We start from the raw sequence: 26,756 nt of genomic DNA on the forward strand, positions 1-26,756 counted from the left end.
AGAGTATATGCCATTTGTATTGAGTCACCTTGACAGATAGATATGTAGGTATTATTATTAACACTAAAATTAAATAAATAAGGAAAGAAAGGCTCCAAGTGGTGAATAACTTGCCCAGTGTCACAGATAGTAGAGATATGACTCCCATCGATGTTGGTGGGTTTTAGACTATACTTCTATTTGTCAGCCTTCTTATTAACTATACAAGCAGTACTAGTAATCATGCTCTAATCAAGGTGTACATACAGCATATGTGTGTTGGTTAGTATTCAGTGTCAACTTGACTGGATTGAAGAATGCAAAGTATTGTTCCTGGGTGTGTCTGTGAAGGTCTTGCTAAAGGAGAGTAACATTTGAATCAGTGGACTGAGAGAGGCAGACCCACCCTCAATGTGGGCACCATCTAATCAACTGCCAGTAGGGCTAGAATAAAGGAGGTAGAAGAAGGTAGGAGGAGCTGACTTGCTGAGTTTTCCAGCCTTCCTCTCTCTCCCGTGCTGGGTGCCTCTGGCCCTTGAACATCAGACTCCAAGTTCTTCAGCTTTTGGACTCTTGGACTCACGCACCAGTGGTTTGCCAGGGGATCTCGGGCATTCAGCCACAAACTGAATGCCACACTATTGGCTTCCCTACTTTTGAGGGTTTGGGACTCACACTGGCTTCCTTGCTCCTCAGATATGGCCTATTGTGAGACATCACCTTGTGATTGTGTGTCAATTCTCCTTAATAAACTCCCCTTCATATACACATACATCCTATTAGTTGTGTCCCTCTAGAGAACCCTGACTAATAACAGTATGCAATGCTAATAAGGGAATTCATTAATTTTCCTAAGCTAATACAAAAAGAGTAAGATTATCCTTGAACCCTGACAAATAGTTCTGAGTTCTCCACAGTGACAGAAATGTCAGAAAGGAGTGGCGAGCATTCCAAACAGAGAAATCAGCAGATACGATAAGCAAAACCTCCATGGAGAGAAACGCATTGTAAAATGGTTGTGTGTGTGTGTGTGTGTGTGATTTTTTTTTTTTTTTTCCTGGGGAAGAACTCATCATCTGAGATTTTAGAAGTATAGTAGGAGAAAAGCAGTGGCTGTAGAAAAAAAAAAAAACTTGAAAGAACAATGAGATCAGGTGGTAGAATTTCTGCCATACAAATAAGTTTGCCCTTTCATCTATAGGCACAATAGGGAAACAGAAGGCATATAAACCATAGTACTATGTTAGAGCTACCAGTGAGAACAACAGTATTGTCTCCTAGAATAGGTAAGTTATTTTTGTTGTTTCAGCATTCTTCATTTCAGTGAAGCCGTACTCCATTGTTACCTGGTTATGCTGGAGCTATTGATCCCCATGTATTTCCTCACCTTATTCTGAGTGATAAATAACTGACTCAGGTTGAAATATCTATAACGCACTAACCCACTGGGCCCAGTGATCACGTAAGAGACAATTAGTATCTATTTCTTGTATATCTTATAGCTACAAACAGAACGAAGCTCTCTTCACAACAGCTGCAAAGTTAGGACTATGGGAAGCTGGAACTGCCAGGGGTTGGATCCCAAGTTGTCTGTCTGAAGGAAGTTTGCATACACCAGACCCTGTTAGATCATTGTGGATCTAGCTCTTCCTGGGACACTTTTATTTTTATTTTATTTTATTTTATTTTATTTTATTTATTTTTTTGAGACCGAGTCTCGCTCTGCCGCCCAGGCTGGAGTGCAGTGGTGCAATCTCTGCTCACTGCAGGCTCCGCCTATTCCTGGGACACTTTTACGGTTAAATGAATGGGTAAATTCCTTTTCCGTTTAAGTATATTTGAGGCCCATCTAATAGATTGTAGTGGGAAAACCTGGGAATGTTAATTCACTGATTATGTCAATAATCCTGTGAAGAAATGAGATGACTATAACAATGGAACTAAAAATAATAATAGCAAAGGGACGCATTTGAGGCATTTTGGAGGGTATTTGTGTTTAGTTTATTAACATTAAAGAACTTGGGGGTGTTCAGAATAACTGAACTGTCTTCTTTGAAAACTGAATGGTTATTGGTGTAAGCATTCGTATGTGACTCTGTCATCCCTTTGGTGTGACAGAGAGAGAAGACAGATAGGAAAGAATTTATTTAATGGTTTGCAAACAAGTAATGCCTGGTGCCCATAGATGGAAGATGTTTGCAGGTGAAGGTGGAGGTGTGGGCAGCAAAAAGATGAATAATTGATGTTAGAGCCCAAAGCATTGTCTAGAATAGAGCCCAAATTTGAGCATCATTAGCACTTAAGTGATATGTGACGTATGATTTTAGGGGAAGTAAGGAAGTATAGCTCAGGAGAATAGATACATAACAGTATTTCATGCTCCTTGAAAATGGCTTCAGGTTCCTTCATTGGTGTATTCCCGACGCTATCATGTGTGCTTTATGAACAAATGCATGACTGGGTTAGGTATGGGACTAGGCTTGTTCCTGCTTACAATCCCCTTTGAGACTCCTAAAAGGCTCTGAAGTGCGTTTCCATTTCTATCTCTATTTTGTAAGCAAGGAAACGGATAAGATCGCATGCCGTTTAAAATTGCTACAATTCTGGAATTTCATAATTCACCTCCAGTTCTTTATGTGTGCGCTAATTTAAAAAAAAAGAAGCAAAAAGGTGCTTATTCCAAAATGTCTCAAATACATCTCTACATTTTAAAATTATGTGATTATCTTAAGGCCATTTTATTCATATGACAATCAACTACGGAGCCACTGTGGCTGTCAAAATGTCAAGTCAAAATCAGTCAAGCAGTGATGAGCATATCTTTTCTGTACAGCCATTGTGACTGCAAGGGCAGCATTGTCTTCTGTATTTAGTGCTGTTAGATTGGAGTCAAATTCACTTTCCCAGGGATAATGAAAAGTTTTAGCCAAAATAATCTTGCTAAAAATGTGAAGATTTAATAAATGCATATACATAATTTTAAATTCTTCTTTTTTTTTTAAATACTGCCAAGCGAGATAGCTCACGCCTGTAATCCTAGCACTTGGGAAGGCCAAGGCGGGTAGATCACGAGGTCAGGAGATTGAGACCATCCTGGCCAACATGGTGAAACCCCATCTCTACCAAAAATACAAAAATTAGCTGAGCGCGATGCTGTGCGCTTGTAATCCCAGCTACTCTAGAATCCGAGGCAGGAGAATCGCTTGAACCCAGGAGGCGGAGGTTGCAGTGAGTTGAAATCGCGCCTTTGTACTCCAGCCCAGCTACGGAGCTAGACTCAATCTCAAATAAAAATAAAATTAATAAATAAAAAAAGTACTATTGGTGACTATAACTAATGAGGTTTCTGTGAAAGAAAAAGGCTCAATAAAAAAGTGCATTTGGAGTTACATAAATGAATTCACACTTGGGAAGTTCTCATGCATTTTTTTTACTTGATTCTGTTTAAATGCATTTATATGTACTAGAGAATATAACTGCGGTGATTTAAAAAATAAACACGTACCAGCATCATATAATTTAGCCTAAAAACATTCCTTTAATGTAGTCTGTTTATGGTGCAAGTTTTAACAAATATCTTCCCACTTATTTTACTAGTCCTAGATAGGCTCACTGTAGGAAAAAATAATTTTATGAAGTGATGCAATGCAACTAAGATATCCACTTGAAATTTTCAATAACCAAGTCATCAATTATTAACTATTTAATGATGATTAAATATTTTACAGATATATAATGCAATATAAAAGTTATATAAAAATGATATGTTAAGAAAGAAGAGAAAAATGTGTGTTTGCTTTTATCGCCCTTGTGTTAATCCATTGTCACACTGCTATAAGGAAATGCTTGAGACTGGGTAATTTATATAGAAAAGAGGTTGAATTAGTTCATGGTTCCACAGGTTGTACAGAAAGCGTGGCAGCATCTGCTTGGCTTTGGGGGAGGCTGCAGAAAGCTTACAATTATGGCAGAGGCAAAGGGAGAGCCAGCACTTCACATGACTGGAGCAAGAGGAACAGAGAGAGTAGGAAGATGCTACACACTTTTAAACAACCAGTCTCACAGGAACTCAGTCAGTATACATTACCAAGGTGGGGGAGTGCTAAACCATGAAAAACTGCCCCCATGATTTAATCCCCTCCCACCAGTTCCCATCTCTAACATTGGGGGTTATAGTTGAACATGAGCTTTGGGTGAGGACAGAGATCCAATCCATATCACCCATATTGGGTATATCTCAGTCCATTAAAAAAGTGGACTGTGATATTTATCTCTCTAGGTCTCTACTTAGAAAACCTCATTAGCAATCAAAGATTCATTATTTTGTTTTACTTCTTAACTGTTATCTATAGAGGTAGAATCTGCTGTGGGCTTAGCTTTAACTCAGGAGAGAAAGTCCTTGTTTTCTGTCAAGGCTTTAACTCCTACTAGCTGTGTTCTTTGAGCAACTCATTGCCTTTTTGTGGTCCTTAGTTTTTTCAAATGTAAATCTGGAATAGTGTGCGTTTTCTATTTTCTTCACACTTTTGATGGGGGACCCAAAGGAGATAGTGATGATTGTTGTCTATAAATATCTATACCTTTCACATTTCTAAGTCTTTGTGCATATCGATATGGCTACACAGAAATTTCTGGGAGGAAATCTTGCTGGTTCCTGGGGCAAGGGGCCCTCAAACAGGCACTGCTCAGAATGAATATCTATTGTGTAAATCTCTTTTTCTGCTTTGTAGGAAAATTTGCTATTTTGTCAATGTATATTCAGTCAGGAACTATACATATTCAGAAAAGACTGATAAATAAACTGATATAAGAAAATTTAATTTATGATAAATTCTAACATTATTAAGGAGAGCCATTAGGCTTTCCTACTAAGAGATATCTTGGAAGCAGAATGGATCATCAGAGAGCTATTTATTGATTATACAATTAGTGCAAAGTGATGGTCTCAAGGGATATTTCGTCTTGATAAACAATTGAAGCTGCTCCCCCACCCCCTCCCAGAAGTTGCTGTGATGTTTGGGTCCAGCAGATTCTACCTAAACCAAAGTACTAAAAACATATATGCACATCCCTGTTCATGAAGGTCCAAGAAGACCTTCTCTTTTTCTATATCATTTTATCTTTTTATACATCATTTTTCAGAGAAAATGCCTTTCTGGTGACACTTTCATCATGCTAATTAAAACAAAGTGCACCCCAAATTCATCTCCACTGTATCAGATGGCAACATTTTAAGTTATTTCCACAGACATAATTCACTTTACCTCTAATTGAGGACATAAAAGCTAATTTTTGCAAGTTATGTGGATGCATATTACTTTAAAACAAGAATTCATAATTAAAATGCATTTACTATTTTAAAATAACTTCTACTGTTTATTCACTCTACATTATCTAGTTCAGGCTAAGTACTTTATGAAATTTTCTTATTTAGTTACTAGAGATTTCAAGAAGAGAAAACTGAGGCTTAGAGAAAATGAGTAACTTTTTCAATGTGAGATAGGCTAGTAAGTCAGGAAGTAGTCACACTTGGGATTGGAATTTTATTAGAGACCAGAGTCCAACTTTTTAGGCATTATGCTATTAAAAAATAAAATCTCGTTATCATTCGATAAGTCCGGGAGTTCTTTATAACTATTGATTGGTGTATAAAATAGCCATTTTATACCTTCATGATAAAAATGATATCAATATTATATCTGGATTGATTAAAACTATTCAGATGGCATATTATTTGCTTTAAATGCTTATATCAAATAATATGTTTGAATCTGTTTCTTTGTTTAAACTATTTGTTGACAGCTACCTTTTTGGAAGTATCATGTAGTCAGTGGGTAGAATAGAGTTTTCCAGTAAGATAAATTTGCCTTATGGCTGTGTTACTTCCTCGCTCTGTGAATTTTGATAAGTTATGTAACCCATGTGCTTTAATATCTTTATCAGTAAACTACAAAAATGTACTATTCAAGCCTGTGCTTTCATTGCTATGCACTGTGTCTCGAAATAAAATGCAAAATAAAATAAAATGTAGGCTGTATTTATCATGGAGAGAACAATTTAATGGGGGAAGACACATAATAATTTAATAAAATTAATTTGTTACAAAGAACAAGAATATAAACAGTGCTGTGCTGGTAGACCAGCTCTCTGAGGAGAAAACAGAAATTCACAATTTGTAGTGTGTGCTGATTCTTCTGGTGTAAATACTTCCCTCGTGGCCAATTTCAAGCTATAAACCAGCTTATAAAATGCCTATTTTATAATCTGTTTTTGTGAGTCAGTGATTCCAATCAGTAATGCATGTTCAACACAGAGGTTTTTTTCTATCAAGAAACTCTAAGAACATCAAAAGGGTTAACTGAGTTAGCTCATGTAAATTGCCTAACGGAGTTTTATTTTTTGCAGAATAAATTTCCTATAAACACCAATACCCTTTTTATTCTTCATTTCTACTTAAGGTATTTCTTGCCTCTATTTAATAGATTTAAGATCTATACAAGGGTTAAAGGTTGGAAAAACGTTTCATCTGTGTTGGGAGTCTTTACAGAACTGTAGTTTAAATTACACTGTAATGCATTTGTATTTGTGCTTTAGGATTCAGATTGTGTAAGAAATAGAAGGCAAACAGGTTTTTAAAAGTCTCAGGAGGAAAGAATAATATACATGCTGTGATCAATAGATAGAATAAAATGGTCACTCAGCAGAGAATTAATTTTCTCCTAGCATTCATGGTTCTCTCTTGAGAGTAAATAAAATTATCATTTTTTCAAACCCTTGTGTTGAAACTTTCATTTATTCTTTCTCATCTAAATTTTTTTTCAATTTCTCTTTTCTAATATCCTTTTCAATTTTATTATAATGTGATTCTTACTCCATAATTTCCTCCACTTTCCATCAAAGCTCTTGGTTTTCATTTCTTTTCTCCTTTATCTTAAATCTTTACATTCTTTATTTTTCTCCTTCTTCTTCCTTCTGTTAATTTAATTGTATTTTACACATGCAATTTTCTAGCTTTTGTTTTGATACTTAGTTTGGAGACAATAACTGAAGTATAATTTATGTGTAAGAAAATGCACAGATCTTAAGCATACACTTTGATGAATCTTGACAAATACATACATTCATGTAACCACCACACTAGTTAAGATAAAGAATATAACTATAATCGCAGAGTGTTTCCTCCTTATCCCAAGGCAATTATTGTCTGGATTTTGATCATCATAGACTAGTTTAACCTAATCTTGAATTATATATGAGTGTGATCATTCAGTATATATATATATGTATTTTTTTTTTGGCCTGACTTTTAAATTTTAGCAATATTTTTGAGATCATTTATTTTGCTGCTTTCATCAACAGTTTACTCTTTAGAATTGCTAAGATACATATCATTATTTACATGTATTAAAACTAGTTTATGTATTCTGTTAATAAGCATTTACGTTGCTTTCATTCTGGGCTATTTGTGAATAATTCTTCTGATATGGTTTGACTGTGTGTCCCCACTCAAATCTCATCTCGAGCTGTAATCCCCAGGTATCAAGGAAGGGACCAAATGGAAGATGATTGGATCATGGGGAAGGTTTCCCCCACGCTGTTCTCATTAGAGTGAGTTCTCAGGAGATCTGATGGTTTTAAAACTGGCAGTTTCCCCTGTACTCCCTCTTTCTCTCCTGCCACAATATTAAGATGTCCCTTGCTTGCTCTTTGCCTTCCACCGTAATTTTAAGGTTCCTGAGGCCTCTCTAGCCATGTGGAACTGTAAATCAATCAAACCTCTTTTGGTAATAAATTACCCAGTATCAGGTAGTATCTTTAGAGCAGTGTGAAAAAAGACTAATACACTTTTCATGAACCTTCTTGTTTAAGTCTTATCTAAGATATATGTTTGTATTTTGTGGGGTGATAGAAGTAAATAACTTGAGGTGAAATTGCTGGATTATAGGCTCAACATATAAGTTATGTAGAAAGAAACTGCCACACCATTTCCCAAAATGGCTATAATCTTTTTAACACCTATCAGCAATGTATGAATTCCAGTTATTCCACATCCTCTCCACATTTGGTGTTTCTGGCTTTTTAAATTTTAACGATTCAATGTGTGTAGAGTGATAGCTCATTGCAGTTTTAAATTGCAATTTCCTGAAGATTAATGATGAGTTAGTTTTCATTTGTTAAGTAACTTTCATGTTTTTCTTTTTTGAACTTTGTGACGTTTCATTTTTACCTTTATTTAAATAGTTTGTTTATATTTGTATGATTATCTATAGGCATCCTTTATATATTTGGGGTATGAGGGTTTTTTTATTAGATATAGGTATTTTGTGTACATTCTCCTACTCTTTTATTTATCTTTTCATTTTTTCACAGAGTTGTTTATGAGCAGAAGTTTTTACTTTCGATAAAGTCCAAAGTATTAGACAGACGTGATAGCTAGTTGGTACTTTGTGTTCTAGGAAATCCAAAATGCTCTCCAGACTTATTCATGATTCATGTTGTCACAAATGACAGAATTTTCTTTTTTCCGGCTGAATAGTACTGATCATGTATATGCACCTCATTTTTTTAGTCCATTCATCTGTCAATATACAGTTAGGTTGATTCCATGTCTTGGTCATTGTGCATAGTGCTGCTATGAACATGAGAGTGCAGATATCTCCTCAACATATTGACTTTATTTCCTTTGGATCTATACCCAGTAGTGGGATTACTGGATCATATGTCAACCCCATTTCTAATTTTTAGGGGAAGCTCCGTTCCGTTTCCCATAATGGTTGTGCTTTGTTTTTTTTTGTTTTTTTTTTTTTTTTTCTGAGACAGAATCTTGCTCTGTCGCCCAGGCTGGAGTGCAGTGGCCAGATCTCGGCTCACTGCAAGCTCCGCCTCCCGGGTTCACGCCATTCTCCTGCCTCAGCCTCCCGAGTAGCTGGGACTACAGGCGCCCGCCACCTCGCCCAGCTAGTTTTTTGTATTTTTTTTAGTAGAGACGGGGTTTCACCGTGTTAGCCAGGATGGTCTCGATCTCCTGACCTCGTGATCCGCCCATCTCGGCCTCCCAAAGTGCTGGGATTACAGGCTTGAGCCACCGCGCCCGGCCGGCTGTGCTAATTTACATTTCCACCAACAGTTTTCATGTGTTTCCTCTTCTTCACAACCTCTCTAACACTTCCATCTTTTTGATAAAAGCCGTTCTAACACATGGCAAACAATGTACTGAGAATGATGCGGAGAAGGAAAGCCTTCAGACTGTAATGCAGGTATGACGAATGTGAAGAGGAAGAGAAAATAAGAAATGTTGGGTAGAAGGAGTCTCCTACTATAGTACGTTTGCAAATATTCCAAGAAAAATAGATCTAAGCACATTAAATTTCCCCAGGGCAAAGTGACTTATTAGAGGATCCTGTGTTTTGCAGAAATGGGCCAGCATAAGTACCGTACCATGCTTAGTCAGGGCTGGGGACAGTCCACGGAAGCATTCATTGTCTTGGTTCAGATATGGTGTGGACCCAAAAGGGCAGTAGCTGAGGCTGCTCTGTTTCCTGTGGTAGCTAAACTGAGCAGTGGATTTTCATACTTGTTTTTGTCTTACTTCTTTTACTTTACATTATGTTTTTCAGATTCATCTCTGTTGTCGCATGTTTTAACAGTTTCTCATATTTGCTGATGAATAGTATTTAATCGCATTACTATAAAACAATTTATGTTTTTTCCTATGGGCAAATAAATTGGGTTGTTTCTAATTTGACGCTGTTATGAATAAAGCAGCTGTAACATATTCACATATGAATATTTTTGTGATCTTATGTTTTCAATCATCTCGTGTAAATACTTCATAGTTAAATTTCTGGTCACAGAACATATGTATGACAAACTTTATAAGAAATTACCCAACAGATATCCAAAGTGGTAGTAACATTTTAATTCCTACTAGCAATACATGAATGTTTTAGTGGTTCTACTGCCTCCTGAATTTTTGCTATTTTTTTTTTTTATTTTAGCTATTCAGTTGGGTATGTAGGGTTATCGTACAGTGGTTTTAAATTTACATTTCCTTGATAACTCAGGATGTTGAAAGCTTTTACATGTGTTTATTGGCCATTTTGTGTGTGTGTGTGTGAAGTGTCTGTTTCAATATTTTGTCAATGTTTTCATTAGATCGTTGTAGTCACACTGTAGATGAAGGAGGAGCCCCCCAATCACCACATTTGGTTTGGATTTTGAGACCAATGATAGCACTCATGCACCTGGAGGTTATGAAGAGGTTAATGATAATTAAGCTTTCTAGAAAGAGCAGAGCAGAATCCAAAATGACTTAAAAGAGCAAGATAAGCAGGCTGAGTAGGGTTTTATGGTGGTTAGCGGGTGTAACTGGAATAGAGGTTCTCCTGTATAGCTTGAACTACCTGTGGGTGCCACAGGAGGGATCATCTGAGCCTTCTCATCAGCTTTCTCACATGTCCGGGGATACTGGGTCTCAGTGTGTTCCAAAGAACCCAGCCTGCAACAGTGATCTGAATGTGGACCTCTTTCAGAGACCAAGATGCACATGAAAAATGTAGTCCCTACCCTCAAAGATAACCTCTACTACTACCATTGCACATGACGTTTTTCAGACACATGCATGCACACAAACACACAAGAGAAGTACGTGGTTTTGTTTTTGTAATTTTTACATAAATTATATATTACATATATTTTTCATTGGACAACTTTGTTTTTTATTTTCTTCTCAAAAACATGTTGAGAAACTTAGCATGTCTGTATGTGTAGATCCGTCTTGTCATTTGTAAGTGCTTTATTATATTCTTTTGATATGCCACAGTTGATTTAGCTGTTTATTGATGAAATGTCTTTTATGTTTTGTTTTCAGATTTTTACAACAAGCAGTTTTGTGTTTTGGTATTTTGAATCCACAAGTTAGAATTCTTTGGTATTGCATTTATTATTGAAACTGCAGTCTTAAAATATGCATCTGCATGTTTTTGTTTAAAGGTTAAAGATTTTTGCCTTATCTGAAATATCCTAATTTAAGTTCCATTGGTATTAGTAATTGAGTATGCTTAATTTATCATCTTCAATAGGGTAGTTGTAACTTGGTAAGGAGAAGGGAAAGGAATTGTCCTTTGGTGTATCTTTATTTTTTATGCTGAATTAGTGAAAATACTTGAGAGATTTGCTTAGAATATAGGGACAGTAATGTACAGCCTTTGGGTAAATTGTTTCTACTTTTTATGTGCTTACTAACGGTACCAAAATGAACACATTTGTGTATGATCCCTTCTGCAGAGGAATGACTGTGTCCCTGCATAGGTGGTAAGCAATGCAATTACTGAATCATGACATAAGCCTAACTGGTATCATATGCCCTCCAGCATGGCTGTACTAACTTAGACTCTTCAGCTGAGATTATGAGTAACATGTTCCCTATATTCCCTCTTCCACACTTGATGTACTTGAGAGCATTTTGCCACTTTTATCCTGTAAATTTACTGCTAATGTTTTCTTTAAAATGTTTGTTGGGATGCATTTATCTGTCAATATTTTCTTTTCTCTCTTTTTATTTTACTGCCAACATCTAAATTTCACAACTTACATAATGCTTTCACATCTATAATCTCATTTTATCCTCACAAGAGTTCTATAAAGTGGTCACAGCAGCAATTTTTGTTAATGGAGTTTGAGAGAAAAGATTTCAATGTAAACTTTCAGCTATAGTATAATACCATAGAAATACATTTAGAAGTGAAGCTATGCAATATTTATATATTGTTAATATTTTAGCATGTGGTTATTCTATTTCTTAAAAATAATTTCTTATTTCTAAACTTAGCTCTACTTGCTACTCAGTAGGAAAAATATCTCAATTCCAGGGCATCTGAGAGGATCTACTCATTTAAAATATTGACCAATTTTTTCAGTGAGAAAATATTTTTTTGCACATGCTAGTCAATGTATTCTCAATCCCCTAAATTCAGAACTCAAAATTATTTGCCTTGTTATTGCTTGAAACAGTACAATATCATCTGGTAAGAATTATCAAACAACTTCTGAAACCTTAATTAAATTTTCATTCTTGTCTTACTGTAGTAGAAGTGAAATTTTTCTTTGACATAATAAATATATAAATTTGACTCTGAAATTAGTAGATCAAAGAATGTAATATAATTTTTAATGAACTATTATAGAAAAGCAAATAGACAAGCTGTGACAATAAATTACTAAAGAAAACTTACGTCACTGTTCTTAATTTTCAAACGAATTAGACTTCTGGATAGTTTGGTGCTGTCTTAAAACAAGAGTGATTAAACAACTGATAGGATATATACAAATGACCAAATTAAGTCTCATCTTTCCAGGAATATCGTTATTAAAAATGCTAGGTCCTCCACTATAATTTTTATAGGAATCTTTACACCATTTATGTATTTATTTAGCTGAGTTATGCATTTTGACACTTACTTATTTGCCAGTCCCTTCCTTCTTTCTGAAATTCTTGTGTTTCTAAGATTTTCAGGGCTGAGTTCACTTACAGAATGCTATCTCATTACCAAGCTGGGAATATCTGAAGGCTGAAACTACACCAGAATGACTTCAGAATACTGATGCTCCTCAATTTACAAAGGAGTTACATCCCAGTAAACCCATCAAAAGTTAAAAATATCATTAAATCAAAAATGCACTTCAACTCATGATACTTTAACTTATGATATGTTTATCTAGGCATAACCTCATCATAAGTCGAGAAGCATACTAAATGTGTGCTGCTTTTGCACCATTATAAAGTAGAAAAATTATAAGTCAAACCATCCTAAGTTAGGCACCGTCTGTGTACTCTGTTCCCTCTACCAGCATCTGTATCCAGACAAGAGAGGCTCTCACTGCCTTGGAGTCTTGTCTTACTTTTTACCCTTGTGGGTTAATCAGGGTTCTCTACAGCAACAGAGAGAAAAATAAAAAGAGAAATACAGAGAGAGATGCGGACAGTGAGATAAAAAGAGGTAGTAAAGAAGAAAAAATTATTTTAAGAAATTGGCTCATGTGATTTGGGGGATAGGCAAGTACAAATCTCACAAAGCAGAATGGAATACTGAAAACCCAGACAGGATTTCTATGTTGTGGTCTTCCTCAGGCTAAATTCCTTCTTCAGGAAACCTTAGTCTTTTCTTTTAAGGCCTCTGTCTGATTGTCTAAGGTTCATCCACATTATAAGAGTAAACTGCTTTTTACAAAAAGTCTACTAATTTAAATGTTCAGCATATTGGATAAAGCCATCACAATATTTTCTGGCTGTTGTTTGAACAAACTACTGCACACCATAGCATACCAAGTTAACACATAAAATTACACATCTCATTATACAATAAGTCTCAAGCAATAGTTTTTCAGGACAAAAGGAAGATAGTCATAAACCAAAACCAAGATCAAAACAAAACAAAATACAGAAACACAGTTACACAGACACCTAAAAATTTGATTTTCTTAGTTAGTACTTCTTGTACTTAGGTCAAAAATAAATATGTATATTAGTATACCATTTATTTTCTATTTAATCACCTAATTTTTATATAAATTTCAAACAATAGTATGAGTCCCAGTTTTTTAGTGCAAGGCATTGCAGCTTATGTGGGTTAAAAATTGACTCCCCGGTGACACAGTGAACAAAGATTCTTTACAATTTACCGTGTGAGGATAATTTTTAAAATAAAAATTTTTTATTTTTATTTTTAAATTTTTATTTAATTTTTATTTTTTAATTTGGTAAGAAGTCTTGGCCAAACAAAGTTAACTCTTTTAATTTCTGAAAGAACAACAGGGAAAAGAAACAGAAGATATTTTCAAGGGATGGAATACAATAGAATTTTTGCTGGTTCTGGAGGGAATGAAAAATAGGAGGGATTGTTTCATACCAAAAAGAAAAGACTAGAGTTGATGCGTTTGGATGATATGAAGGTGAAGAATTGTGATAGACATCCCGCAACAGGGAAGCTGTGATAATAGAGTTGGAGTCGTGTAATTATGGCATGACAACAGTAGCCTCTCTAGTGGTATGAGGTCCAGGTGTGTGATGATGGCAGCAAGAGGCTGAGGAGGCATGAAGGAAAATAACGTGAGGAATGGGAAGATAAAGAATTGAGAGGCCAAGTGGCATATGATTTACCTACTTGTATATTGACATCTCTGTAATTTGTTATAAGAATGTGGTGGGGAGGAAGATTATGGAGCCAGCAGCCACAGTCTTTATCAAAAAGAAAGAAATGGCTATCAGCTTCTTACATGACCATATCTGTATAGTGAAGATAAGAGTATAGTCGTATGGTACCACCTTTTAAAGACTGAGATGGACAGTGCACAAAAATGTAGCAGGGAGGCAATGACCCAAAAGCATTGGAGTGCAAAAGCATACCTAAGTGAAAGGCTGTGGTTGCAACTAGGAGCAGTATTGTGCAAATGTAAGATGAAGCCAAAGAAATGCAAAGCTAAAAATGTTCGGAGCACAAGCAACTTTAGGTACAAGTTGGTATTATTAAGAGGGAGAACCCAATAATTTGGAACTTTTGTCTTGGCAGATGTCTTAGTTCAGTTGTGCTGCCATAGCAAAATACCTGAGACTGGGCTATTTCCAAAGAGCAGCTGATCTTGGAAACATAGAAAGACCTTGTCTCTGGAAAAAATAAAAGATGAGCTGGGCACGGTGGCATGTTCCTGTGGTTCCAACTACTTGGGACGCCGAGGTGGGAGGATCACTTGAGCCACGGAAGTCAAATTTGCAGTGAACTGTGATCATGCCACTACACTCCAGTGTGGGTGACAGAGCAAGACCCTGTTTCAAAGTAAATAAATAAATAAATAACAGAAATTTCTTTCTTATTGTCCTGAAGGCTGGGAAGTCCAAGATCTAGGCACCAGCTTCTGGTGAGGGCCTTCTTGTTGCATCTTCATTGACATAAAAACACAAAAGAAAGCTTGAGAAATGCTGAATGAGTATTTTTAAGGACCTTAATTCCATTTATGAAGGAGTAGCCCTCATGTCTTAATCACCTGTTGAAGGTACCACCTCTTAACACTATCCCATTGGCAAGACACGAATTTTGGATGGGATGCATTCAGATCATAGTGATAGGGTTGAGGTGCTAAGCACTCCTTTCTATTGGATTCTATTTTCATGGTACCTAGGTAGATCCTATAGGAACCGGGAAGCCAGATTTACCTTACCCAGTTCTATTCTATAGCTACTAGGTGGTGGGGTTATGCTCAGTTATAACTATCTTCACCTTCCTGACTTGAGGAGCAAAGATCTGAAATAAATGGCAGCTTAAACAGAGAATGATACCTATGTGATGAGTATGAAGAGGTCACTGTTTTCTTCTTTCAATTTCACAGAAGTGGCCATTTCCTCTTTAAATGACTTGACACTAATATCATTCACAGTCAACCATCTGTCATTTTTTTAGAGCAAAAAGTGTGATATTCTTGTATCACAGATATGACATCCACATGAAAAAATGTGTTGACACTTTTCACTCATAATAACGTAGGATTGTTTCCGTCTTTAATTTTTCCAAAAATATATGTAAGAAAGATGTGCAGTAATTGAATCACAAATGACAGTGGCTGAGGGGAGTGTGGAAAGATTTTAGAAAGAAAATTACCATGGGAATTACAAATCACAAGTAGTTTCACAGAAAAAATAATCTCGTTGGATAGTTTAGAAGCAAACACAGAGATTGAGTGATTCTTCTGGGTTACCCATGATAATAAATTTGATAGCAATGGATACAAAAATTGATTTGATGATCCATACAGATACATGCATAATCTACTTTATTTTCCATATTTTAGAGCGACTCCCACTCCTAGATGGTTTTATTAGAATTACAGAATTCTAGAGCTGGTAAGATTCGTAGTGATCATCTAAATCCAGCACATCATGTGTGTTATAGAAGAAACTGCAGAAAAGCTCATTTGTTAATTGTCAAAATTCAGTAGTGCCTTTCTGTAGGCTGGGCCAGGCTCCATTATTTAGTTCTTTTAAAAGAAGAGTTACATGTGAAATTTCAGGACACCAAGGAACCAGGAGAGTTGTAAGAGAAATATTATGTTGTTCCCTTGTTTCCTACACAGATCAATGTTAACAAACCTCAGAAATGACCACAAGGCTTCCAGCATTCTGCTTATGAGCTAAATTATTTTTTCCTAGGACTAAGCATAGCTGGGCATGAATTTTTCAGAGAAAGGAGCATAGGCATAGAGCATTTTACTAGATATTTTATGTGTAACTACTTCAAAAGGAGAATGAGATGGCTGGCCCTTCTTATTATTTCTGTAGAATATAGAGCAGGCAGTGGTAATATCCAAATTTCAGTCTTCATTGGATGGAGTTTTACTTGGCATGTTAAACAAATACGGAATGACAAGCTCATAAGATGTTTGAATTTTGGGGGTTTTTTTGGAATTATGCAAGTATTTAATGTTATGTTCAAATTCACCTTACTGAGAAATATTACAAGCCATTTTTATTTACATATCTTATTTTTCCCTATAACAGAGGAAAACATTATTACATATATGACAACTTTATTTCAGTCTTCTAAAAGGAATTTTTGTCTAAGAGTTTCCTGGCACAAACAAATTAAATATTCAATGTTCCAGTGTTGTTTAGAGATATCAAGTAACTTGGCTTTAAGTCCATTCATTTTACACTAAGCCATATAGTTATCTCTCTGTCACTAAAACCTTGCACTTCTGTCATACCTCCTACTCTATTAAACTGAAATGCTTCATTTACCTGCTTTTCTCTTCCACTTGACACTGAGCTCTCTGAGATAATGAATCCTGTCTCTTATTTATCTTTTTCTTCAACTTAAGACATGTACTAAGATTTCAAAACCTGTTTTTCAAATAAATACATAAATACCTTCCTTGTTTACAGTATCTCAATATAGAGCTCTTTTTTTTTTTTTTTTTTTTTTTTTCAGATGTGGTTTTGCTCTTGTTGCCCAGGCTGGAGTGCAATGGCCTGGTCTTGGCTCACTGCAACCTCCACCTCCCAGGTTCAAGCGATCCTCTTGCCTCACCTTCCCAAGTAGCTGGGATTGCAGGCACCTGCCACCACCCCTGGCTAATTTTTGTATTTGTCGTGGAGATGGGGTTTCACCATGTTGGCCTGGCTAGTCTCGAACTCCTGACCTCAGGTGATCTGCCTACCTTGGCCTCCCAAAGTGCTGGGATTATAGGCATGAGCCACCATGCCCAGCCATAATATACAGCTCATTTTATCTTTAAATAGTATGTTTTTTTCTAGTTCTTGACTGTGATATACATTTATTTTACAATGTGCTTCAATCTCCTTTCAGTATATATGGAAGAGTTCTGTAATCATTTCCCTGAAGATGGTTCTGGGGTCAACCCAAATCCCTTGAGTATTGATATGCTAAAAGTTTCTCCACTGTTAGCAACAAAATCCACACTACGATGTACTTTTATAAATTATTTAACATTTACATGTATACAAAAGGATTGGAAAGAAGTAGAACAATATATATATGTGATCATTTATGTACTTTGAAGTACTTCATATGGAAAAAATATTATACAATATATTTAACATTATGGTAATGTCTAAACCATTACTAAGGAAAATTAAGAGCTTAATTAACAAGACAGAGGGACCATGAATAAAGCATAAGGGAAGGGTGGTAGAGGGGACAGTGATTCTATAACCAGGATGGATGAGCCCAGAAAAGTCACCCCAATAGGTGGGGCAGGAGAGAAGGGAGATTTGGTAGCCACTGAAACCAGGTCTTGGGTTTATGTATGTGACCATTAGGGATTCATTTAATGTCTCTGGGACTCAATTATTTTAACACTGAATTTTATATAATTAGTTTCCTCATCTAGTCGTTTTTGTAAGCTAACTGATTGAGGCCAGAATTACAGATAAGCAGCAACTCATAGGTTTGCTGAAATGGGTTAAAAGTGGATGTTTGTTGCAGTGAATCAAAAGTGGTGAATTGAAATGTGTAGACTCAGACAGGAATGAAACCCTGCACTTTTTCTTAAGGATATCATGAACTTATTGAGTGTTTAGACAGAGGCTGATAAATCATACGCTATGAGAAAATGCAGTGTAGAAACACTAGAAATTTGGAATACAGCAGATCGAGATTCCAATATCAACTTTTACACACTGCCTTAGGTGAATTACTCCACATCTCTGAAACTTGCATTCTTCACCAATTAAGAAAGAAGTCAAAGTAGTGCTTACCTTGAAAGGTTCTTCCAAATATTACAAAATAGGTTAAAAAAATTATAGTTTTTCTCTCAATAACAATTTTTAATTAAACTTGTTTTGGAATAACTGAGGTGTAAAGAGATTTAAATCTCTTCACTCCAAATTCTGATACCTCAACTTTGATTAAACTAAAGTAAACATCAAGAGAATATTGTGAATTGTGTGAAACCATATGTCATATATGGTTACTCCAGCTTACTATACAATAGTTGCATATCGTTCACCATGGTTCATATGATCATTATGATGAGCCCATTGCAATAAGCAAGTTGCCTGGCCTTCATTATAGAACATTATTAAGATTCTTTTATATGCTAATACTTTAGTATTTGATTTACTCTACTGAGGAGAAAAAATAAACATTAATACTGAAAAAAAGAATAGAAATGCTATTGCCTTTAAGAAGTAGAAAAATTATGCTATGTAATGCAATTTGCCACTTTAATTTGAATATTACAGTTTCTATTAAATTCTACTAACAATTGTTAGTGATTTACTATATGCTAAATATAACGTTTGGACTCCATAGAGGAGATATTGATTAATGATTAATCTATGCAATTATCTGCACAAAATATGTCTATGGTGTAGGGCAGTGCTTCTCAACTTTATTTTTTTTAGCATTGCCCTACTGAAGAGGAAACAGAAACACTCAAGTTTATATTATTCCTAATTAGAGAAATTAAATTCTAAGGAATCAGATTTTGCAGCTTTTTAGATCCAGAGATCATTGTAGTATCTAGGATTTCTGCCTTCTAGGAACCAATTTTATTCCCTTAGGGGTGATATTGTTTCCATCAAGAATAAATAGTCTTAAGAATAACAGATAACTGAAACCCACATCTACACAGTAACTTGTTAAGGTTCACAGAGGTACCAAAGCCTGTGTTTTTCCATTGAAATCAGACAAAGCTTGATGAAGGAGAAGGCATATGAAGTATCACTTGGATGACTGAATTTCAAGAGGAAGGGATGTACAAGGTGAAGCATCACTTAATAAGAAGCAAAAGTGTGAATAAGGATAAACATTGGGCCGGGCGCGGTGGCTCAAGCCTGTAATCCCAGCACTTTGGGAGGCCGAGACGGGCGGATCACGAGGTCAGGAGATCAAAACCATCCTGGCTAACATGGTGAAACCCCGTCTCTACTAAAAAATACAAAAAACTAGCCAGGTGAGGTGGTGGGCGCCTGTAGTCCCAGCTACTCGGGAAGCAGAATGGCGTGAACCCGGGAGGCGGAGCTTGCAGTGAGCTGAGATCCAGCCACTGCACTCCAGCCTGGGCGACAGAGCAAGACTCCGTTTCAAAAAAAAAAAAAAGATAAACATTGTAGAGATGATAAAGTTTGGGGTTTGTTTAATACATAGCAGGTATGCTTGGATGAAAATTTAGACATTTGTTAAAGGCAAAGTAGAGTAATTAAAGGATTTTGAACATATAAAAAACATGGCCATAAGAAAAGTAATTTGGTAATGGTGTAGATGGCATCAATATAGATTGAATAAGATAGAGACAAGATGCTATGGGGGTTAGTTCAGGAAGCAAATGTAATAATTCAGGTGACAGGTACAGGAACCTAAATAGAAGGGTGGAAGTGGAAGTTACTGAATTTACCCTAACCTAAGTTCATAGTAAACACAGTGAGATGTAAAAACTAGATCAAAAACACTTCTTATAGGATACATCTAATTTTCCTACTGAGACTCAGAAGAAAGAAGAAACCTCCTTTTTTTGCGTTTTTACTTACTAGCTTCCCATGTTACTGAATTTACAGTTTGCCTCATTATTCAAAAGGGTGAAACAAATACTTTTTTAATCCAAATATTTTGGGAAACCTATCAAAGATAACCAAATCTTGGAAGCAGGCCTCAGTGGACCTCTGATATTCTTTAGCTGGAGGCTCCCTGAAAATACTTTTCATTTTTGCTATGTAAATAGAACCAAGAAATCTTTGCTAAACCTCATGAAATTGCTAAACCAGTCACATATCTAATGGTAAAATACCCAGGCCATAAAAACTAAATATTTCACTTGTTATTAATTTATAGAGTGAAGAGACTCCACATATACTGTTGTTAACAGCATTTATGTATGTTACAGATGTCCACAAAAACTGAGTGGCTAGCATTTTTCTTGTTGGCAGCCTTTTATATAACATTTTTGAAAGTATTTAGAAAAGCAGAGAGTAAACCAATATTTATTGAGGACCTGCTATATGTCAGTTTCACATTAGAAACTCTTTTAATCTGAATAGTAAACTTGAAAAGCAGAGATCATGATGCCAATCTTACAAACTTGGAGGTTTGAAGAAGTACACATTTGCCTGAGATATGAATCAATGAAGCTGAGATTGAAACCAAGTTTTCTGACTTCCTGGCTAATGCTCACTTACTAACTTCGGTGAAATCTGACTGCAAAAGAAGAGAAAGCAATTCTTATTTGAGGGAAGTGAACTTATATAGGAGCATGTATAGAAAAGAATTTAAAGCGACTAGAAACATCCCCAGTCTCATAATTACTAATGGACATAAGCTATGAAACATGTTCATTTATGAATAAATCTGTAACATTCCCCAATGTTCAAACTCCATGAAATTCACTATCTTTTTTTAAATTATTTTTCTGTACTTTCCAAACTGGACGATGATGTGATAATTTTAGAAATGGTTATTTTTCATTGATTCCCTGGAATAATAAAGAGGTTCCAGACACTTCTAGAGAAAACCTAATTAATGACCTACTCAGTGGAGAAAGAATTGAAGAACAATAAAAACTGGCTTTTTGAACAACATGCACAAATTAAGGTTTTATAAAATCTTAATTTAAAAACCTGATTTGAAATACATAAAGGGAAAATGAATATATGTCTTCTAATTCTGTATATTCTCATAGTAAATTGACTTCGATTAGGTTCTCTGGAAACAGAGTCTGAGACAGAGTCGCATGCAGTGCAGAGGTGAAATTGCAGGCAGGAGAAGAATGCTTGGGACAAACTTTGTAAGGAAGTGAAGGCAGGCAGACTGCCGGCAGGTGGAAAAGTTACCTTCAATGCAGTTTAAACTGAGGCCTCATCAGATTCTGCCAGGAAAGCCTATTATAGTCTTAAATGGAATCAGGGAAGCTGGATATTTGCCAGTCATTGGCCAGATGCTGCCTAGGAAGTATGTGACCTTGAAGTCAGAAGTAATCACCAGTGAAGAAATTGCTGTCATCTGCCAGTAGCCCATCTTCCCAAAGGTCACCAGATGGATGTGTTGTTCCTGAAGATAGGATCTAGGTATAATGCCCGAGTATCCACTACCAGGTTACCTCTCAAGCCATTCGTAGTAAATTTGCCCATCAGGAAACAGCTTCTCCAGAGTTCTGATTAATGTTTCCTGGTAAACTTATAAAGAAAGGGATCGTAGGACAAACTAGAGCTCTTCATGTTGTAGTTGATCTCAAGACTGTAACTGATTCACCCTCCGCCTCCTCTGCCACGTATTCTACTAGCTCAATGAGTGACTCTGCTGCTCTAGGTGACTCGTCTCGTGGGGCGACCCAGACTCCCATTCTTGAAGGCTCTGAGTTTTCAGCTACTGTGCCTGTCTCATATCTTGGCTCTGTATCTGTTTGTTTGTTAGTAAAATGATCACAGAACACCAAGAAACACTCCTGTTTATCACGAGTGTCAAACATATTCTTCCCTTCTCCGTTATGTAAGAGAAAGTCACCATCTTCACAATTGGGAAGATGTAAGGAAGAATGACAGCTATTGTGAGAGATAAAGATATGACTTATGAATGTGCCTCAGGTAATACTTTGTTTATACCACACATTTAATATTTGTTGAATATTACAGCCTATATTTAGAATTTTTAACAAGGCAGAACAGCTTTTTTCAATGCATTTAACAGGTAAATGATTGCTCTGCGATTGGCGATCAGTTTCTGTGTTGAGTGTCTATATTTAGAAAGGGATAGAGCTGGGGGAGTGAATAGAGAAAGGGGCCACCTGCATGCCAATCAAAGGAATTTAACTAAACCTGAGATCAGTGAAGTGGTAATTGCAGCACCTGCTTCAAACTCATAGATAATTTTGTCTGTGCAGGAGTATGACTTTTTTTTTCTGTGATGTAGGGGCAGAATAAATTCCTAAGATTATTGGTAGAAGGACAGTAGAGAAGGATCCTGAAGACTGGAGTGGGATTTTACACTGGTATAGGAGGGTGAAAAGATAAGGCAGTGACCAAGGACAAGAAATGCATTAAAAGGAGTAAATGGTCTGGAAGAGGGATTCAGTGACCATCCTAGAGGGTATTGTGAAGCTTATTTGGTACAATGAATCTGACATTTTTCAGATTATATTTTATAAAATCAATCCCAATCCATTAGGCGGCATGGAACAATAGACATTTGCATAACAGAAACAACACTCAAATTCAAGTGAGTGGCAGAAGAGTGGCTCCAGATGGTCTCCGTATTTGAAAGCCAGAGACCTAGCACCTTTCTGTTAAAGGGGTCAGTAAATCAAACGCCTACAGGGATCAGGCGAATAAGGTAAATGAGTGACTCAAGTCAGTTGCTGCAAAGGGATTGGCAATGATACGGTTTGTCTCCGTGTCCCCACCTAAATCTCATCTCAAATTGGAATCCCTATGTGTCTGAGAAGGGGCCTGATGGGAAGTGATTGGATCATGGGGGTGAATTTCCCCCTTGCTGTTCTCATGATATTGAGTGAGTTCTCATGAGATCTGATAGTTTAAAAGTGTGTGGTACCTCCTCCTGTCTCTCTCTATCTCCTGCTCTGCCATGGTGGGACGTGCTTGCTTCCCCTTCACCTTTGCCATGATTGTAGGTTTCCTGAGGCTGACTAGCCATGCTTTCTGTTAAGCCTGTGGAACTGTGAGTCAATTAAACCTCTTTTCTTTGAAAATTACCCAGCCTCAGGTAGTTCTTTATAGTAGTGTGAGAACGGACTAATACAGGTGAGGACAATGATGTAATGACAAGTATATGCAATCGTATGTGAAGAGGTCAGCAAGAATTCAGCCACAGCCGATTGCACTCTATGAGAAGTGGACCAGGACCACAAGATCTTAGACATATTTCAAGATATTTATATAACATGTATGTAAATTTATATAAATGTCAATTATTTGAATGTCGGACCTAAATCACAATTTAAAAATCTGGCTGGGCCAAATAACATAAATCTGAAAAGCAGCTGTCACTTGCAGTCCTCTACTTCACAAACCGGACAAATAAAATAAAGTCTTAATGTAGAGACAGAGCTTCAGAGACAGGCTTCTTCTGTGTTATGTTGGGAGCTAAGCATCCATCTGAAAATGGAGGCAGGATTCCAGTAATTTGTGTTGCTGTACCGCCACAAGAGTAAGAGAGAAATCTAGAGTTTTGCGAGCATGCTAGAGTTCTAGTATTCACCATATTTAGCTGAAGGGCTCCAAGTCTCTCTTCAAGTTTGGGGGTCTTCCAAATTGAGAAAGCTATATCCTCCAAATGGAGGATAAAATTAACATTTAAATACCAGCTCAAGGCCCTTATGTAGTCACTCTGACTTAATTGCTTACTCACATTTCCTTTGTTATTGATTTTCTACTTCTGAGCTCCTAGCTTTAAAATCTACCTCTAAACACTCTAGTTTAGGGACTCCTCTTGGATTCCCATTGGGCTTTTTTCTTGACTGAATTCCAGTTTGGTTCTTGTCAATGCTTATCACTCTGGGTTTGGTGTCCTCTCTGGTCTTCATCTTGAAATATTCATTCTATGTGGATCCCACAGAATCCCAGCAATGGGGCCTCCTGGGTACCAACAGGGGAAATATGACTCGGATTTTGATAATAATAAAGCTGAGATTTTTTTTTTTTTTTTTTTTTTGAGACGGAGTCTCGCTCTGTCGCCCAGGCTGGAGTGCAGTGGCCGGATCTCAGCTCACTGCAAGCTCCGCCTCCCGGGTTTACGCCATTCTCCTGCCTCAGCCTCCCGAGTAGCTGGGACTACAGGCGCCCGCCACCTCGCCCGGCTAGTTTTTTTTGTATTTTTTAGTAGAGACTGGGTTTCACCGTGTTAGCCAGGATGGTCTCGATCTCCTGACCTCGTGATCCGCCCGTCTCGGCCTCCCAAAGTGCTGGGATTACAGGCTTGAGCCACCGCGCCCGGCCAAAGCTGAGATTTTTATGGACTCCTTATGCTCCCAGGATTGCCATGGGAATTCTGGGTGGGATAGAACCTACAGATAACGGGACAGGACTACATTATAGAATTACACAGGTTTAGAAATATAAATTCATAAATACACTCAGTGTAAGTATCTATACTTATGGATGACAAGACAGGAGATTTCACAGAATTCTTGAAAGGGTTAAATACAATCATATTTTAAAATTGTGAACAGTTGGTTGGCCTGTACTGTGACTGATGCACCATAACCCTGTTATTTTCCTCTCTGTCCCCTCAGTTATGCACTGAAGAAAAAGTCAGGGAATCCTAAGGTAACTTCCTGGCATTCATTTCCCTTCCAGCAGTATTTCTGATAAACATATATGTGTACTTATTTTGTAAAAGACACTTAGGATTCCTTTGAAGTGCGCTCAATCATTTTCTTATATTTTGTATTTTGCAATTCTTACCTACTCTCTTCCCTTTTACAAAATAAAATAAATGAAAAGGCAAATGCAAAAACGTGATTGAACCCTATGAAAGGCTATCAAAATGACATATTATACAGAAGTACGACCCAGGGACATTCACAGAATAATTTAGCACACAGAACCTCCTGATGAAGAGTAGTATAATAAAACCCTGAGACTAGCATCTCAACTTTAGGAAAGGCCAGAGAATAAAAAGAGGCAGCATTCACATTTATTTTCAGAACCTCTCACCTTGACTGTTTTCCCTTTCAAAATGAGCTTAGGCTGGATTTATAAATGAGCTACAAAGTCAGGTTAAGAAGAATATAATTTTGAATGCAATGTTATGAATTGTTCTCCCCTGCAATAAGACCTTTCTTGGTGAAGAACATTTAGATGCATGATTAGGAAAAGATAAGCCCTCATGCAAATATAATGTCATCCTCTCCTTTACATACACACTTTTGTGCACTGAAGATAACTGCCCTTCTTTACATTTTAATCAAGAGAACAAGAAAATAAAAATTTGTTTCAAGAAGCCCACACTATCAACTCTGTTGGACAGGCCACAGTCTTGATGTAAAAGGCCAATTGCTTTATCCAAGAATGACTATTTCCTAGAAGGAATGGACTTTGTGAAGCACTGTGGATAGATTTGGTTGAGAGGGTGAGAAGACAATCTATTAATTTTTAGGGTATTCAGAAAAAAATGTATTTAAAAACTGGTTATGAGATGTTTGCACTGCTGGAAAAGCTGAAATTTAAGTTATTCTTTAAGTCTTAAATTTTTCTCTGGAGAGGTGGATTCATTCATACTTAAAAGAAGAATTGGAAGCACTAGAAAAAAAACAAATTTTTCACTCTCTAGCTATTATCATCTTGCAATATTGTTTTCCCTCCAAATAAAATACAGAGGCATGGTAAAGTGCATACTTGTGTTTTCAATGATACATATAAAGCAAAATCTTGTAAGAAGAAAATTGCTGAGCTGAAATGTCTTTAAACAAACCATAGCGGGACTTTTTAGTATAAGACAACAAACATATTTAGATTGCAGTAAGTAATGGTCTCTCTAACATATCCAAGTATGATCTGCATTAAACTGCTGGAACAGATCTCATTAGAGTGAGTGGTCATTCCATATTTTGCATTAGTTTATTTTAGTTGCTTTAACAAATTACAGTGAACGAAGTGGCTTAACAGAACATGAGTGTGATGGTTAATATTGAGTGTCAACTTGATTGGATTGAAGGTTACAAACTGTTGTTCCTGGGTGTGTCTGAGGGTGTTGCCAAAGGAGATTAACATTTGAGTCAGTGGACTGGGAGAGGCAGACTCACCCTCAATCTAGGCAGGCACCATCTAATCAGCGGCCAGTGCAGCTAGGATAAAAACAGGCAGAGGAGGATGGAAGGACTAGACTGGCTGAGTCTTCCAGCCTACATCTTTCTCCCATGCTGGCTGCTTCCTGCCCTCAAACATCAGACTCCAAGTTCTTCAGCTTTTGGGCTCTTGGACTTACACCAGTGGTTTTCCAGCGGCTCTCGGCCCGTCAGTCACAGACTGAAGGCTACACTGTCTGCTTCCCTACTTTTCAGGTTTTGGGACTCGACTGGCTTCCTTGCTCCTCAGCTGGCAGATGGCCTACTGTGGGACTTCACCTTGTGATCGTGTGAGTCAATTCTCCTTAATAAACTCCCTTTTATGTATACAGCTATCCTACAAGTTGTGTCCCTCTAGAGAACCCTGACTCATACAATGAATTTCTTTTTTTTTTTTTTTTTTAAATTCTGGAGGTCAGAAATCTGCAATAAGTTTTACCGGTAGAAAGGCAATGTGTCATCATTGCTAGTTTGTT

Source organism: Mandrillus leucophaeus, unplaced genomic scaffold (assembly GCF_000951045.1).
Source record: "Mandrillus leucophaeus isolate KB7577 unplaced genomic scaffold, Mleu.le_1.0 Scaffold261, whole genome shotgun sequence".
In the NCBI taxonomy this organism is placed as follows: domain Eukaryota; kingdom Metazoa; phylum Chordata; class Mammalia; order Primates; family Cercopithecidae; genus Mandrillus; species Mandrillus leucophaeus.